This window comes from Malurus melanocephalus, unplaced genomic scaffold (assembly GCF_030028575.1).
Source record: "Malurus melanocephalus ecotype Western Australia unplaced genomic scaffold, MMel_1.1 scaffold_10, whole genome shotgun sequence".
Taxonomy (NCBI): Eukaryota; Metazoa; Chordata; class Aves; order Passeriformes; family Maluridae; genus Malurus; species Malurus melanocephalus.
The window spans coordinates 3,148,029-3,154,028 of NW_026623242.1; positions in this window are offsets into that span (position 1 = coordinate 3,148,029).

The following is a 6,000-nucleotide window of genomic DNA, read 5'->3' on the forward strand; positions in this document are numbered from 1 at the left end:
CAATTATTGAGTAGAGACCTATCACCCACCAATGACTGTGGGCAAAGATCTTCAACTCATTTTAAGAGGAGTCCCCACCCAAGAGATCAATCTCCACACACGCTCCAAAAAGGAGTATGCTAGAAATCCTTGCCATTTGAAAGTGAGACTGTACTTTTAGACTATAAAGTGATTCACTGTCTGTCATATTCTTCAGGTCAGCTGTGTCAGCTCAGCATCTTCACATAAGGATACTTTACTGTATCTGTCACACCTTCACCTCACCATCCGGAAGTTTAACTGGGATTGCTGGGTCAGATTGGTTTTTGCATAATTCATCCCCAAAAGCTGCATGACACCTCAGTTCACCACTCAGAGCTTTGTGAAATTTGCATTGCTAAAGTTCTTTTACTGCATCCTAGGCAGAGCATCCTGCTACAGATGTGTAAATAAAATGATTGTATTGATCACAGTGAAGTTATATCATATTTTACATATAGCAGATGAGCAAATGGGAGCAGTACTGCTGAGCTGGGATACACTTCAGTTGTCAGAAGATGAGAAGATGAGAAAATGTAACTTGCAGTCAGCAGAGCTGCTTCTGTCATACAGGCATCTGCCTTCTTTTAGTATCTGCCGCCCTTTTTAAAAATATAAATCAATTTGGGCTTTTTGCTAACAAAAACAACGAAAACTTTAAAAGAGAGATSTAGCCTTGTGCAAACGCCTTCTACAATAAGTGTAAGTTAGGGAACAACAGGTCAATTTAGTGGTCTGTGTAAGTGTTTCCATTTCGGAAAGCAGTCCCATCATTACTGTCACAGTGTTGTGACTTAACAACACTAYTGCTGCTTCAATGAGGTATGTTTTAAGTACCTGTTTTATTTTCCCTCTGGAACTGTACAGCAGGAATAAGCTATTTACTCCTAAAATTAGGTGGTTTTTTTGTTTGGTTTTTTTGTTTTGTTTTGTTTTGGGGYTTTTTTGGTGTTTGTGATTCATGTTAGTGTGATGAAAGAATAGAAATATTGAGAAGAAAAATACCTTGCCTGCATGGCTTTCTAAGTTGCACATGGATACACACCTGCATGGGAAAATACTTTCTATTTATATTTTGGAAATGCATTTTTAAGGAAAAGCTATTTGAATGAAATTTTACATTAGTTACTCAGAAGGAAATCAGATGTAATAAACAAGTTTAAACAGTGTTGTACTGTATGTTTAGTTCAATCCTTTTTGTGTAGGGAAGAGGAAGTAAATGTAATGGAAAGACTGTAGGCTTTTAAAGATTTATGATGTGAAAGTTACATTTGCACAACTGTTCTCTGAATGAAATTATTTAGCAGTGAAAGGGAAATATTAGGAAGAAAAATAAATGTCTGAAAAAGACCTTGCCACAGTCCTTGTAAACACCGGTGTGTCTAATTTGTATATTTATTGCCTGACAACGTGATGGGAAACTTTAATTTGTTTCTGTGCCTTCATTTGGCATTTTTTTTTTTGTCACTATTTTGGGATTTCCTTTAAGGATGTCCTCACTGATTTTTTTAGATGTATGTGCTTGGTAGGGGTCAATTGCAATGTCTGGCTTTTTTTCCTTAAATGACTCACTAGTTTGACCTTATGTGTTTGAGGGTTTTTTGTGGTGTGCGTTCTTTGTTTGAGTTTTTTTTCCCTGGGAAGTATTTATGGTTCTATAAATATATACTACAGTATTCCAGACACTAACTGGTCTTGGAGCTCTGGATACAAAATAATCAGAAGTCTGTGCCTTTAGTTTTTTGTAGCGCATACTTGAGAGAAGAGTCAGCTGGTCACAGATGAGAATGCATATGCACTTTGAACAAAAATTGCACCTTTTTAGGCCCACCTGGTTTTCATCACACTATTCTGGATTAGAATACTCTTCCCCGTGGCACAAAGCACTGCAGCAGGAGAATATAAGCTCCAAGTGTTTCCCGTCATGGAAAAGCTTTCTGTAGTTAGAGTCTAGAGTGATGTGCATGTGGGGTAGCAACTATTTTCTTTCTTTAAAAGCTTGTGGTGATTTTATTGCACATCACTTTGCCCATTTAAGAATTTCCAACTAGCTCTTTACTGCTGTCGTGTTTGTAGCGTGATACTGTTGAAGATTTTGTTCAGATTTAAGGTGACGTGGCTGTATGAAGGCTGTGTTCTAACATGCCTGAGATAACAAATATCCATCTTGGCAAAAGCTAGGGAAGACCTAGCAGAAATTAAATACTTRGTGTTAGAAGAATTGTGGCTGGGTGCTGTTTAGCTCCTTACTGGAGTTAAAYTGTGACACAGCCCCACCAGATTAACAGTGAGTGACTGACCAGATTTTGACCAGGCTACATGACCAGATTTTTATCCATTTTGGACTGGAAATATAGAAGCTTTAGGAATGATTCTCACTCTCCTATCTGCCAAGTCCTCAATATCTGGGGAAGTGGAACTCACATTTACAGCACTGTTCTGGTGACATTGTTGGTCTCCTGCTGTCCTTCTCCCTTGTATGGCATTGAACTAGTACCACCACAGAAGAATACCACAGGGAAAATGTGGCCAGCAGCATTTTCTGTCCTGTACAGCCAAAGGCAGTAGGGATTGACTTCTCCAAATGAAAAAGGTTCTAAAAACTTGAAGCATCTCCAAGTTTTTTCTTTTGTTTTTTTGGGTTTTTTTTTGCATTTTTGTGTCTTCAGTATCAAAGTTACAACAGTTTTAATAGTGGTCATTCTAATTTGAAAGAGTTTTTGTGATACTGAAGAATGAATTGCTGACCATTTACGCACATTCTACTTAGAAGGGGAAATTCTTTCTCTTTTCTATTTTTACCACAATGTGGTTGTAAGAGACCTTCAGACATCCATCACTGGAATATTTTTGCCTGACTTAAGAGGGAGCTAAGGCAAAGCAAGCTTCCAGTCTGAACACCACAGCTGTAAGTTCCAGGAGGCAAATGCAGGGCTAGAATAGTGTGATCTTGTACGATGTGATCTGAGTTTCAAACTGTGCTGAGCATACCAAGAACATGATGTGGCAATTCAAGTTTTTACTTGACTGTAACACAAGTTACTTCTCTGTGCTTTTACTCAGTTTKATCTCACAGTGGCAGCAGCATTTGAAGGAGAGAGATCACTTCAAAGCCCAGCGCACTAAGCCAAGGGGCTGTGAAGACTGAAAATCCTGCATGGCCACCCATGGAAACCAAGGACAAGGCAGAAGAGCAGAATGAGTGGTTCTGAAGTGTGAGTTTGCAGCTGGAATTGCTGGTAGCCTTTGGCACAGCCCCAGCTGAAGCTGTGGACAGCTGTGAGCAAAGAGATGTTTTGGTCTCTTAGGACAGCTCAGTGCAAGTGACTCTTTAGCTCAGAAGAGGCCTGGTAAGTAGTGGGGAGGTGTCTGGTGATGATGTGAGCCCACCCTGAGAAGTTAGCAATCCCCAAACTGAGTTTGGAGTCCTACACAGCACAGGGCTGAAGGAAGGTCTGGAGGTGAGCTTTGATTCACTCCTGCTTATCCACATTTTTCTAGGATTTTAGCTTGCTTTATAAAATCAGAAAAATACTTCCAGTAAGATTTGCTATTGGTTAAATTCTGCTCACAGTGCAAGAAGTTGCTCTCTCAGGAGTCACTGACTTCTTAAATGACAAATGTGTTGCACAGAGCCTGAGCCAATCCACCTGCAAAATGCAAACCTGATTTATATCAGGTTTTTTCAATTTATATGAGTGCTATAGAGTGTTTAAAATAAGCAAGTTTATTTTAGCTATAGAAACTGCTTTCAAAATACACAAAAAACTAATCATAATTTTTAATTGCAGTGCTGTAAGACTTTTATATGATGTGTTCCTTTATATGAAGACATTGTTTTATATGTGACATTATAGTACACTTGGAACTATAGAACACAACTGATGGAGACTCATCATAAGGAATAATTTACTGATCTTACCTTCATCTTGCAATAATTCTATTAATGTTCCAGATAAACTGTGCTAGGGAGGAACAACTTCCTTCAGATTTGTGTCCTCTATCATTGACAGTGTGCCACTGCCAAAATCCCAGCTGCTCTGCTGGCTTTTGTGGATCACTGCTCCACAGGATGTTTTCTTCCTCCCGTATTCCCTAATGTTGGACAAGGCAAAAGGCAGGAATGGCTCCGATTTTTCTCATACTGATGGGGAATAACTGGCTGCTCCCTCACMCCGGGGTTTTCTACTTGCCTTTGGAAATATTAAATGGTTTCTGTCTGTTTCTTTCTATAGGCACAAATTTTATATTTTTTTCACTTCTTGACTTCAAATTTTCTTGAATCTTTTAGAAACATAATTTGACTGAGCCTCAACCAAATTTGATTGTACTTGGTCAACAGCTTAGAATTATTAGCAAGCAGAACTGTGAGGCTGATCATATCAGTTTGTGAATTGATGTTCAGTTAAAAGCCGGGATTTAATTTCATTCCAGAGAAAAGAATCTTGAATGATGTCTCTCAGGTTTCTTAAGGGAGATGGTTCTTTTCAAAACAGGATGTTTGGGAAGTTTCAGTTTGTAACTCCAGAGCTGTGGATAAYATCTGTGGCACAAGGAGGCTGGGGTGCAGTCTCGCTCCTCTGTAGATCTGGGGCCACTGATGAAGCATTCATGCCTCCATTGCTCACTAATAAAACTTTGCTAATTGTATTTTTCCTTCATGAAGGGGAAGAGGATCTGGAAATGGGTCAGTGTTGTAAGGCTAAATAAATTAGGCACACTGAGATGCTCAGATGTGTCAAGATTGTGTATGTTTGGGACTAAACAAACAGGTCCTGTTTTAGTAAAACAATGTGCTTAGCCCTTTTGAAAAATCAGGCCCAGTGAGGAGTGCACTAGGTCTAGGTTTAGCTTTTCAGATTGAATACTTTTTGATCCTGATATATTAACCCAAAATCCTTGTTAAGTTACCAAAATATCTCTCCAGAAATAGTATGACTGATTTTTTTCTATATGGTGAGGATCAAGTAATTGAAAGAAACTGTTTTCACTGTTACATTTCCACACCCCTTCCCTTGCTCTTATGCATGCATAATATTTTTTAAATTCTTCTAATAGGGACAGAGTAATTTTCATTGACATCTGCAAAYCATCACATAGTGCATGGTGTGGCAGTTGCTGGCCATGAGTCAGGCATTTAGCTGAAAGAGCAGCACGTTCTGAGGAAAAGCCAAGGCATAAGCACGTCCCAGCCCTAGATTACTTGTATTTGTCCAGTGACTTGCTTCCCCTCCTGCTTATCTTTGGCCTGTGCTGGCAGGTGGTCAGCAGCAGCCTGGCTGATGCACCCAGGACAATGTGGGCATTGCCTGGAGCCTCAGTGAGGTTTAAGACWTGTTATGGCACTTTAGTTAGTCCTCGTGTGTCTTGTCCAGGTACAGTGCAAGGAAAAAAAGATTTCACGCACTCACAGCACTTTGGGCGCTGTTTTCCTCATAAGCATAGTTTCCTCTCCCCTATTCACCTTCACCAAATAGCAGGTTTTCTGTCAAAACAGCTCATGAATGAACATTTTTGGTGCAAACCCTATATTCAGAATAACAGGTTTTGCACAGGCAATCCTGACCCAATTTTAACCCTGGTTGCTATGGTGCTCTGTGGGCTGGGTGGCCGGCGGGACAGGATGATGTGGGCATGGCACACAAGCCTTTTGTTGCTCTTTGGCCAGCGTCCAGCCAGCTTGTTTCTCCCCTTCTCCCTCCACTCCACAGCTGCTGCAGCAGCCTACATCTGCTGGCCAGGAGCAGTGGTCAGGCTGCAGCCTCTGATGCCTCTCTGCRTCTGTGTCCTGGAGGAAACACCTTCTCCCAGGCACCCAAGGCTGTTCCTCTGCAGACCACAAGTCCCTTCCTTTGGCTGCATGCCCCTGTATTTGGATAAGCCTTCATCTTTCTACTTCTGTATTTTGAGCAGGCTCCCTCTCCTCATCCCTCATTTTTGCTTTCCAGACATCCTGTGTCCTGCATTACTCCCTCCAGAGAA